The sequence below is a fragment of the Sus scrofa genome, chromosome X (assembly GCF_000003025.6).
Source record: "Sus scrofa isolate TJ Tabasco breed Duroc chromosome X, Sscrofa11.1, whole genome shotgun sequence".
Taxonomy (NCBI): Eukaryota; Metazoa; Chordata; class Mammalia; order Artiodactyla; family Suidae; genus Sus; species Sus scrofa.
Window position 1 is genome coordinate 111,075,490 of NC_010461.5, and position 6,699 is coordinate 111,082,188.

Here is a 6,699-nt window from a genome sequence, read left to right on the forward strand (position 1 = left end):
ATGGATGAATATTGAAAGCATGATGCTGGAGTTCCTGCTGTGGTGCAATGGGATCAGCAGCCTCTTGGAGTGCTGGATCGCAGGTTCAATCCCTGGCCCAACACAGTGGGTTAAGGATCTGGCGTTGCCACAGCTGTGACCTAGGCCATGACTGTGGCTCGGATCTGATCCCTGACCTGGGAACTCCATGTGCCGCAGGGCGGCCAAAAAATGAAAAAGAAAGCAAGCAAGAAAGCATGATGCTAAGTGAAAGAAGCCAGACACAACAGGACACATATTGTAAGATTCCCTTTGTATGAAATATCAGGAAATGGCAAATCCATAGAGACAGAAAGTAGGTAAGTGGTTATAAGGGGCTGGGAAGGGGGGAAATGGAATGACTGCTGATGACATTTCTTTTTAGAATAGTAAAACAATTCTAGAACCAGCTAGTTCTGCGATGGTTGCACAACATTGTAAATGTACTTTATGTCACTGGGATTTTTTTTTTTTTTTTTGCTCTTTAGGGCCGCACCTGCGGCATATGGAGGTTCCCAGGTTAGGGGGGTCGAATCGGAGCTGTAGCTGCCGGTGTACACCACAGCCACAGCAACGCAGGATCCAAGCCACATCTGCAACCTACACCACAGTTTACAGCAACGCCCGATTCTTAACCCACTGAGCGATGCCAGGGATTGAACTTGCATCCTCATGGATACCAGTTGGATTCATTTCCGCTGAGCCATGACAGGAACTCCCTGGGATGTAGATTTTTAAATGGTACATTTTAGGTATAATTAACAGTAACAACAAGATGCTCCAAAGAGACCCAGCTGCCATCTGAAGCCACTTGATGCCACATGGAGCAGAATGATTGCCAGTATCTGCCCTGCTCACATTCCTTCCATACAAAATTATGAGATGTAATAATTTTTTTTTTAATTACTTCCTCCTGGTTTCCGGTTCCCCATGCAAAGAGCTTGGGAATCATCACTGTCACAACAAGTAAAAAGCTGAACAGACTGAAAAATCAACAATTCCTGGATCCATAAGAGCAGGAAGATGTAGTGTAAAGCCCCAATATTGGTGAGACAGACAAATAACAGGGAGTCATGGCTTCTTGGAGCAGAGATTCATGACCAAAAACCAGCATGAGAACCAGTGTTGGGGTTGGAAAACCTGAACTATAATTGACAAATTGCTAGATGCTCAGTGTGAACCAGTCTGGGATTTAAAAACTCCAGCTTTTGGTTTTCAAGATGTCAGTCCTTCCCAGCTTGATCTATAGAGTCAATGCAATACCAATCAAAATCCCAGCAAGGTGGAATTCCCGTTGTGGCTCAGCAGGTTAAGAACCCGACTAGTATCCATGAAGATTTGGGTTTGATCCCTGACCTCACTCAGTGGGTTAAGAATCTGGCATTGCCGTGAGATGTGGTGTAGGTCACAGACACAGCTTGGATCCAGCATTGCTGTGGCTGTGGTGTAGACCAGCAGCTGCAGTTCTAATTCAACTCCTAGCCTGGGAAATTCTGTATGCCATGGGTGTGGCTCAAAAAAAAAAAAAATCCCAGCAAGTTATCTTGTGGATACCAATAAACTGATTCTAAAGGTTATATGGAAAATAAAAAGATTCAGAATAGCCCACACTACACTGAAGGAAAAGAACAAAGGTGGAGGACTGATGCCACGTGACTTCAAGACTTATAAAGCTACAGTAACCAAGAAAGTGTGGTATTGACAAAAGAATGGACAGGTCAATGGAATGAAATAGAGAAGTCAGAAATAGACCCACATAGAATTGTCAATTGCTCTTTAACAATGGAGCAAAAGCAATGCAATGGAACCAAGATAGTCTTTTCAACAAATAGTCCTGGAAAAACTGGACATCCACAAGCAGCCAAAACAAAACAAAATGAATTAGACACAGACCTTACGCCCTTCACGAAAACTAACATGAAATAGATCAGAGACCTGGATGTAAAAATGCGAAACTATAAAATTCCTGGAAGATAACATAAGAGAAAAGCTAGAGGACCTCGGGTATGGCAAATACGTTTTAGATACAATCCCAGAGGCTCAATCCATGAAAGAAAAATTGACAAGCTGCACTTCACTGAAGTTGAAAATTCTGCTCTGCAAAAGAAAATGTCAAGAGAATGGGAAGTCAAGTCACAGATTGGGAGAAAAATTTTGCAAAAGACATATGCGATAAAGCACTATTCTCCAAAATATACAAAGAAGCTCTTAAAACCCAGCAATACAAAAAAACCAAACTGACTACAAAATGGGCCAAAGCAACGGAGACCTGCTGTATAGCACAGAGAACTCAATCCAATATTTTATTTATTTATTTATTTATTTATTTATTTATTGTCTTTTTGCCTTTTCTAGGGCCACACCTGCGGCACATGGAAGTTCCCAGGCTAGGGGTCTAGTTGGAGCTACAGCTGCCGACCTACACCACAGCCACAGCAACGCAGGATCTGAGCCTCGTCTTTGACCTACACCACAGCTCACGGCAATGCCGGATCCTTAACCCACTGAGTGAGGCCAGGGATCGAACCCACAATCTCATGGTTCCTAGTCGGATTCGTTAACCACTGAGCCATGACGGGAACTCCTCAACCCAATATTCTTTGATAATCTATATGGGAAAAGATTCTGAAAAAGAATGGGCTGTGTATATGTCTAACTGAATCACTTTGTTGTACAGCAGAAATATCACTGCATTGTAAATCAACTATTATTCAGTAAAACTTTACAAAATGAAAAAAACAAAAACAAAGAAATGGACCAAAGATAACAGTCATCTCACCAAAGATGATAAAGGGATAGCAAACCAGCATATTCTGTGGACAAGATGTTGCCCATCATATCATCAAGGAAATGCAAATTAAAACAACAGTGAGATGCTACTACACTCTGATCACAATGCCCAAAGTCCAGGACACTGACACTACCAAATATTGTTGAGGATTGTGGAGCAATAGGAATTCTCATGGCCTGTGCGAACACAAAATGATACAGCCACTTTGGAAGACAGTTTGGCAGTTTCTTACAAGACGAAACATACTTTTGCTACAGAACCCAGCAATCTCTCGCCTTGATATTTAGCCAAAGAAGTTGAACTTATGGTCACACAAACACTTGCACGTGGGTGTTTATAGCAACTTTAAATCACCCAAACTTGGAAGCACCCACAAGGTCCTTCAGCAGATGAATAGATAAAGAAACGGGTACATCCAGACAATGGAAGATCTCTTGGCGCTTAGGAGACGCGAGCTGGCAAGCCATGAAAAGACAGATGAACCTTAAGTGCATATTCCTAAGTGAAAGAAGCCAGTACGAGACGACACGACCAGATGCTGTGTGATTCCAGCTACATGCCATTTTGGAAAAGGTAAAACTATGGAGACAATGAAAAGCCCAATGGATGCTGGAGGTTGGAGGGATTGAGGGGGGATAGATAGGGGGAGCACAGAGGGTGTTCAGGGCAGTGAAAATACTCTGTATGATACCATAATGATGATTACATGACATTGTACATTTATCCAAACCCATAGAATGAACCACACCAAGAGTAAATCCTGGCGTTCCCGTCGTGGCTCAGTGGTTAACGAATCCGACTAGGAACCATGAGGTTGCGGGTTCAATCCCTGGCCTCACTCAGTGGGTCAAGGATCCGGCGTTGCCGTGAGATGTGGTGTAGGTCGCTGATGTGGCTTGGATCCCGAGTTGCTGTGGCTGTGGTGTAGGTCGGTGGCTATAGCTCCGGTTGGACCCCTAGCCTGGGAACCTCCATATGCCGCAAGTGCGGCCCTCAAAAGACAAAAAAAAAAAAAAAAAAAAAAAAAAAAAAGAGTGAACCCTAATGTAAACTACAGGCTCTGGGTGACTATAGCGTTAATGCAGCTTCATCAGTTGTAACAAACATATCTCCTCTCATGGGGGAGGCTGCTAATGACCGAGGCTGTGTATGCGAGGGGGCGGGGATATGTGGGAAATCTCGGTCCCCTCTCAATTTGCTGTGAGCCCAAAATACAAAGTCTAAAGAAACTCACTGCAATAGACTGAATGTTAGCGTGTCCCCAAAACTCAAGTTGAAATTCTGAATCCCGATGAGATGTATTAGAAGTGGGCCTCTAGAGTTCCCATCATGGCTCGAATCTGACTAGTATCCATGAAGACACAGGTTTGATCCTTGGCCTTGCTTAGTGGGTTAAGGATCCAGCACTGCCGTGAGCTATGGTGTAGGTCGCAGACGAGGCTCAGATCGTGACTGTGGCTGTGGCCGGCTCTGGCTACACCCTGAGCCTGGGAACCTCCATATGCCATGGGTGAGGCCCTAAAACGACCAATAAAAAAAAGAAAAGAAAAGAGAGAGAGAGAGAGAAGTGGGGCCTTTTGGATGTGATTAGGTTGTGAGGGTGAAGTCCTCGTGAGTGGGATTAGTGCCCTTATAAAAGAGACCCAGAGAGCTCCCGCGTGCTCTTCCATGTGAAGATACGAGTCAGCAGTCTGTCATCTGGAATAGAGTTCTCACCAGAAGTCAACTGTGCTGGCTCCCCAATCTCAGACCCCCACCCTCCAGAACTGTGAGAAATAAATTTCTGTTGTTTTTAAGCCACTGGCTCTATGGTATTCTGTTATAGCAGCTGGAACTGATTGAGACACTTACAATCCAATCATGGTATTTGATTATGCTTGATGTGGAAATGTTGAACTGAACAAGGAAATTGTAAAAGATAGAAATTAGGAGTTACTGGAGTTCCCTTGTGGCACAGTGGGTTAAGGATCCAGTGTTGTTGTTGCAGCGGCTTGGGTCACTGCTGTAGCGCGGGTTTGATCCCTGGCCCAGGAACTTCCGCGTGCCAAGGCTGTGGGGAAAAAAAATGAGTTCCTATTCACAATGTATCAGCAGAGAGAAAACTATCAAATTCTAGAAGTCAACGAGAGAAAATGCTGTTGTTGCTGCTGCTGCTGTCACAGAAAACTGGCCTTACTTAAGTGATTATGACATGTGGTTAGGAAGCCTCTGTAAAGGTGCTGTCACCTCAATCGAGGTGGGGAGGAAAAAGCACAGACTAAAACCCACAAACATGATCTGGAACCCCATCAAGACAGACAAATATATCTCCATTCTTGTCACCTCTAATCTTGGTGACAAGGGTGCCTGTAGAAACCAGGGCCCTGCTTCCTGGAACTAGCTGTAAACATCTGGTCCGAAAGACAGAGAGACCGAGGGAGAGTCCAGGGGAAGGCAGAGACGTTGCAGGCCCCGCTGCTGCTTCATACCAGGAAGAGGATGTGCAGGTCAGCAGCCATGGGTCAGAGCCACCAAACGGGGGCTGCCTCTCCTCCACCACAGTCTCTCATCTCCCAGAATCTCCCCGTGGCACCCTCTGACCGGAAACGAGCAGGAAGTGGAAGTGTCTGTAGTGCGAATCACCCATCAAGGGCACACATCACACCAGGCACCTCTTGTCATCTTGGCACCTATGAACATCTCTTTAAACAATCCTTAGACAATAACCGAGTCATAAATCTGCCTAATCTGATGCATCCCTCCCACCCACAACCAAGAAAACACTAACCCTTCTCTGAAAGAGGGCACGAAGCCTTATCTTTTCGTCTTGCTCATTTGTTTTTACCTGATTCACAACCCCATTTAATATCCTGTATCTTTTTTTTTTTTTTTTTTTTTTTTTTTTTTTGCTTTTTAGGGCCATACCTGCAGCATATGGAGGTTCCCAGGCTAGGGGTCGAATCAGCGCTGCAGCTGCCGGCCTACACCACAGCCACAGCAACATGGGATCCGAGCCACATCTGCGACCTACACCACAGCGCACAGCAAGGCTAGGGATTGAAACTGCATCCTCATGGATACTAATCGAGTTCATAACTCACTGAGCCACAGTGGGAACTCCAATATCCTGTACCTTAAATCCCGAAAAATATAGTTACTAACACATCTTGTGTTAGAAGATGAGAGGATGTCAAAACCAAAATTAAGTGGTTAATATATATGTGAATTAATTCATACAAAAATCAAGCCATACTCATAGTCATTACACTCCTCAATTTTGCATGTGGTTATTACGGTCCTGCGGTTTACTTCCACTGCACATGCTCTTAGCCTCACAAGCTTTTCCCCTGGTGACTCTCCTTCTCCTCCTGATGGGGTTGACACAACCTTTCACTCCTGAGGTTCAATCATTAGCAGTCCCGAAGGAATTAGGGTGGGGTAGTTTCCACCGACTTATTTTTCATTTATTTATGGCTGGCCTGCAGCATGTGGAGGTTCGCAGGCCAGGGATTGACCATGAGCCACAGCAGTGACAACGCTGAATCTTTAACCACCAGGCCACCAGGGAACTCCTCCACTGACTTTATTTTTATTTTTTATTTTTTAAAATGATTTTTATTTTTTCCATCCTTCATTGACTTTTATCAGTGGACTTGGGAGTGCTGAGAAGTGTCCTACAGGAGCTCCTGCAGCGTTGAACGGAAGGGGTGAAGGTGGGCGTCTTTGTCTTGTTTTTGATCTTACAAGGGATCCTTTCAATTTTTCACAAAGGAATAGCTCTGTATGCTGTACATTTCTGGTGTAAAATCTTAAATGCTGTCGAATCTTTCTTTATGTACAGTTGTTGCATTTCATCCCATATGTTTTCTTCATTCTTTAGGATTACCATATGATTTTATTCTTTTACTCTT